This window comes from Geotrypetes seraphini, chromosome 3 (genome assembly GCF_902459505.1).
Source record: "Geotrypetes seraphini chromosome 3, aGeoSer1.1, whole genome shotgun sequence".
Taxonomy (NCBI): Eukaryota; Metazoa; Chordata; class Amphibia; order Gymnophiona; family Dermophiidae; genus Geotrypetes; species Geotrypetes seraphini.
Genome location: NC_047086.1, coordinates 168022481 through 168028480, shown reverse-complemented (window position 1 = coordinate 168028480; position 6000 = coordinate 168022481).

The window sequence follows — 6000 nt, the reverse complement described above, 5'->3', positions numbered from 1 at the left end:
TCTCTCCTATATATGGACTATTCAGAGCTAATAGATTTGTAATTCCTTTGTTTAATATTTGTGAGAACTAATGTGTCTTGATGATTTCCTTATCATTGAAAATTATTTGATGTAATCAAATAAGCATAATAATAATAATAATAATAAAAAGTTCCTATTACTCTTACGTTGCAAGCTTTGCATTGGCTGCCTGTTGATTTCAGAATTTAAAGCCATCATAGATAAGATTACATTACATTACATTACATTACATTAGTGATTTCTATTCCGCTTGTACCTTGCGGATCTAAGCAGATTACAAATTAGTAGTCTGGACATTTCCAGGAGTGTTACAATACTAAGAATCATGTATATAGCAAGTTACAATTGATAGTCTGGACATTTCCAGGAGAAGTACAAAGCAAGGAGTAAGTATACAAATTAGAAGTCTGGACTTTTCTAGGAGGGTTATCAATAACTCCAGTAATTACAGCCACTCTATACTTACATCAGCCATCCTGATCATTGTGATCAATAACAGCTACTATAATGGCTGTGCCCTCTTTTAAAGTGATATACCATGATGATTATCAATTATCTATATTTTATATAGCTGGTCCAATTCTCTGGAATGCATTGCCCACAGGTATACAAACAGTGAGAGATATGAAAGAGTTTAAGACCACTTTGAAAACTGTTTTGTTCCAACAGTTTTTCCAACCTGAATCAGTATCCAACAACCTGAATAAGTACCGTACCTAAATAACAGTAGTGGTTTTGATTCACTAGTAAGTAGCAATTTAGGTCACTATTTTATTTAACTAGTACGAGGGGGTGCTGAAAAATTCTCAGCCCAGCCAACCAACTTCCTAAATTCTGAGCGCTATCAGTTAGCCACTGTAGCTGAAAAGAGAGTTATTGTATTTTGTTTAGTGCCAATTTGCAGAAATGAAATTCTATGTTTTGACATTGTTTCAGTTCATTGATTGAACCATGTCCGCGACATTCCCTTCTTTGTCGGGCTGAGAACTTTTCAGTTCCCCCACACATATGTTGTGATTAGTATGTTATTTTATTTTTATGCTGTGTTTTGGAATATGTATGTTGATTTGTGATCTGTCTAGAATGGTAAAGATAGTGTGGGATATAAATTTGGTAAACAAATAAATAGTCACCTTAGGGCTCCTTTTACAAAGGTGCGTTAGGACCTTAACGCACGGAATAGCGCGTGATAAATTGCTGCACGTGCTAGACCTTAATGCCAGCACTGAGCTGACGTTAGTTCTAGAAGCGTAGCGCAGGTTTAGTTTGCGCTAAAATCCTGCGTGCACTAAAAACGCTAGCGCACCTTAGTAAAAGGAACCCTTAGTATTCTTAAGCAGGACAGAGCAAAATGACATGTTAGAATAAAGTCTATTATAAATTGCAATTTTTCACATGCTAATATGTTCTCAGTAAAGTTTTTGTTGGATGTATAAAGGGGAAAAAAAGGCATTTTAAATAGGAATGAGATCCACCAACCCATTTGAGTCTAATTTTCTGGATGTGCTGAGAGACTAATGAGAATACATTGATTGTGTAGTTAATAAGTGGAAGCAGTGACTGAAGATAAAAGCTTTCTTCATCTTGAGCACATAAGGTTGAAATGCATCTCTGTGAAGGTCCCTTCTGAATTTCCATAGGCATACAGAATAAATGAGGAGTGTTTCATTACCATCATCATTCATTCTTGGTTTTAGGAATTTAGATCCCTGAGTTACACTCCTCTTTTACAAAGTCACGTTAGAAAGTGCCGCGCGGCCAAAGCTTCGAAGCCCTTTAAATTCCTATGGGTTTTTGGGGCAGTTAATACAATCGCTAGCACGGCTTTCTAAAAGAGAGGGATAGAAAATTCTCTCAAACTCATTGAACTTAAAAAAAAGTTAAAAGTAGCCAAATAACTAGGCAAGCTATGAGGTGGAGGGAGGGAAAATCTGTCAGTAAATTAAAGGATTTGTTTACTACAGTGACCATAATTTGCAAAAATGAAGGCATAGAAATTGAAAACCTGTGTGGTAATGGTTGGGATTGTGGCTGTCATCTTCTCTCATTTGCCACATATTAAGCACAAAGACTACTCGTAGAAGACACACAACAAAGTTACAAAGTAATGCTTTTAAAAGAAATAAAAGAATGTTTTTTCACTTAGGACTAAATTTTTTATATAGCACCTAAAAAAATCAGTGTGAATTGATAATCCTTTATCTAAAGTTATGGAAGTCTCAGCATACACGTAAGGCCTTATTGATTCTTTATAACATATGCTCAGAGACTCGGAACCCATCTAGGGATAATATCCCCATTGAAGGACTCACCACCCAATCACTGCATATGTGAAAAAGATTTTTTGCTTTTTGCTTTGTGTACAATAAATCCATCTTTCAAAAATATTCAAAAACAAAGCACTTATCTTAGAGAGCCTTGGAGGGTCCCGACGCGGACCACGTTTTGCTGTTTTATGTGCTTATTTAGTTGTGAAACTCTGTCAGTGAGCTGATCTCAAAATTTCTCCCATTCTGGCAGGAGGAAGTGGCCTTCCTGACGATGATCTTGTGGGGGGGGAGGGGTTGGTGGATTTCTGGCAGGAGAGACTAGGCATCCCTCCTGCTGGGGATGTCTCGGTGGGGGTAGGGGTGGGGGAGGGGCGGCAGGAGGAATTGGGCACTCCTTCTGTCATGGACATTCAGGGGTGGAAGTGTGGCTTCGGGGGTTCCGGCAGGAGGGACTAGGCATCCTTCCTTCAGCGGCAACGTGATTCTCTAACCGGCGCCTGTGACATGGACGCCTGCTAGAGAATCCTGGTGGTTAGACAGGCTTAGGCATCTGTTCATAAGGACAGACGCAATTCTATATAGGATGCCCATGTGCGATTCTCAAAAGCCGCTTAGGCGGCTTCTGAGACCGGGCGTCCTATACAGAATCCAGCCCTTAGTATCTGCAGCAAAAGAAAATGGTGCCAGCCTCATACTGCCAGGGATAGGGATGCCTTATCCAAAAAAGAAAGAGAGAAAAGGTGTGAGGCCAGCCAAAGATAATATTTTTTACATTAGGAAAAGGGAGGGAAGAAGTCACCCAGCATCCAGTGTGGAGACAGGATACTTTTTCCAATTTGAAGTGGCAAACAAATGGATAGAGGACACTTTTTCTAATCTGAGGTGGCCTTAGGCACTGGGAAGGTGAAGGCCCACCATTTTGAAGAGGCATATCTGCCAGCAGGCGGGACTGAGTATCTCTCCTGTCGGCCTTCTTAACAAGGTATGGGGGTGGGGGGTGGTGGGGGAGCCGCACTAGACTACCAGGGTGGGAGAACCTTTTGACAGGAGGGATTGGGCATCCCTCCTGCTCATCTTCAGTGTGGGGGTTGGGGGTGGCGGCATGGGGGGTAGTGGGCTTGCTGGCAGGAGGGAGTAGGCATCCCTTCTGCCAATTTAATTTAATGGTAGAGGTGTAAGGGGCTTGGCCCAGCAGTGAGGGGTGAGGGGCTATCTTCGAGAGTGGATAGAAGGGAGAAATCGGGGGCTCTCTGTGCCAGCTGAGCCAATCGCAGGAGGGGGAGCCTCAATCAGCTGAGCCAGCAGAGAGAGCAGCAGCTGTGGGCATGTTGTTTTTTTGTTTTTGACAAGAGGGAGGAGCTGTGGCTAGCAATTGCTCTTCTGAGGAAGTGCCAGACACAGTTCCTCCCCCTTTTTACTGGTGATTCTCCACACAAATTACATGCTTATAATTTGAATGTCATTGTGCTTCGAATTGCCAGCAAAACAAAAATCACTCCCACCACGGTATTGTTTTACCATAGTGCTGGAGCTTAGAGAATCTGGCTCTGGATTGTTAGAAAAAAATACTCTTTTAAAGGATAATAAAATGGTTTCTTAATTTAATTTAAAATGGATATTTGTATTCCATTTAACTGGAAGGCTCAGGTGGATTACAATAGCATTACATCTCAATAGCAATTAAATAGTATAAAACAATTATATTTATACTATGTCCAAGAGAAAGCATTACATATCTATGACAATGATACAACATAGAACGTTTATATTCAGAATGCTTCAAACCCCCCCCCCTCAATAAATAAACATACAAAGCACAGTTAAATCATCATGTAGCCAATACAATTATTGTATTCAATCCCCCAATTTTCAGCTCCTCATATTGCATAAAAATCATTAGTACGATACCTCTGGAACCTAAATGCTTCTAAAACAACTAAGATGCCTGAACCTGAGTCTTAGTCAATCTTATTTCTAAGGGCAATGAATGCCACAGGGCTTTTACTGACTATGGTTCTCTTTTACAGTTGGCAACTCTGGTGTTTATGGAAGAAGGCCTTGCTGAATCAGGCCATCTTAGTATATTCCAGGGTTGATGGTTTATCGGTATAATATTCCCTATGAATTAAGCACAACTACCAAATATGGAAGCTTCCCTTATAACTTAATTCTGCATATCAATAACTTGAAGACAACTGTAAGAATTTTGTAACTTCATATAACTGAAATATTTGTTTTATACACTGCAGGGAGACTATAGTTTAACACAATGTTCATCTCTGAAATTGCCATGAGACAGTCATAACTATTTTGGTGGGAAAAAGTATGCTTTTATTATCGATATGAAGCTAATTTAGCTGAAAGATCTGGGAATATGGCATCCTTTGTAGATGTGTAGGGTGGTGCTGATAGAATTGATGTACAGAGAAAGGGGAGAGACATAAGGGGGAAGGATATTGGAGGGAGAGAAAGGAGGCAGATGCTGATTGAAGAGGGGTGGATGGCGAGAGAAAGGGCAGACATTGGATGATAGTGGAGAGCCTATGCTGGAGGGAAGTGCAGATGGGAGAGATAAGAGAGCAAATGCAGGAAGGAAATGGGAGGAGAGAAATAGGGGAGCAGACTCTGGATGGAAGTGGACAGAGAGAGGAGAAGGTACTAGATGGAAGGGTTGGAGAAAGAGGGTACATGATGGAAGGAGGGGATAAATAAAAAGAGGGCATATGATGGGGAGAAAAGGATTGAGTTAGGGAAACACTGGAGGGGTGAGGGAAAGAGGTGGCAAGCTTTAGGTAGACAGTAAAAAAGGACATTGATGAGAGGGTAGTAAGAACGTAATCTAGACAGATGCAGAAAATAAATTGAAAAAGAAAATGAGGGAAAAAAGGGAAAGGGATTGTAGAGGAGAGGTGTGGGAGAGGGAAGGAGAGAAGAGAAATGCCAGACCAATGGGGGTGAAAGGAGAGATGAAAGGGGGAGGCATACAGTTTCTGGAAGGGGCATAGAAGGAGAGAAGATGCCATATAGGGGAAGAGAGACGGCAGACAGTGGATGGAAGGAAGAGAGTTACAAGAAGATGAGGAAAGCAGAAACCACAGAAGACAAAGGTAGAAAAAAATTTTCTATTTATTTATTGCTTTAGGAGACATGTGTCACTGTTTCTGTGGTGCACTGTATGCAGAGTCCAGCTTCTTACTGGTTCAATTTAACCTTTGTCTATGTATTTCTATTTTATCCCCCCTTTTACAAAACTGTGGAGCGTTTTATAGCGCCAGCCGTGGTGGTAGCAGCTCTGATGCTCAGAATTCTATGAGCGTCAGAGCTGTTACCACCATGGCTAAAATTCACACTACAGTTTTGTAAAAGGGGGAGGGGTTAGTTTGTGATGACATATTCCATACTAGGCGAAGGTGTTTTCTGTGTGTTCGAAAGACATGGCTTTTTATTAGGATTGACTGCAGGATTGATCTGTACTTGTCTGGCTTGTTTAGTTTTACAATGGGTGTATTGATGTTGTACTGCTCAGTGCAGTATGTAAGATGCTGCCTTTTCCTAGGTACTCATGTGTGACATGTGGCTTGTTACTACAAATCATGTTTTTCGTACAAATGGGGGGGGGGTGTCAAAAAAATGATGGGCACCGGGTGTCACATATGCTAGGTACGCCACTGCTTTTATGTAACTTCCCGTAGTCATAAAATTGTTGCAG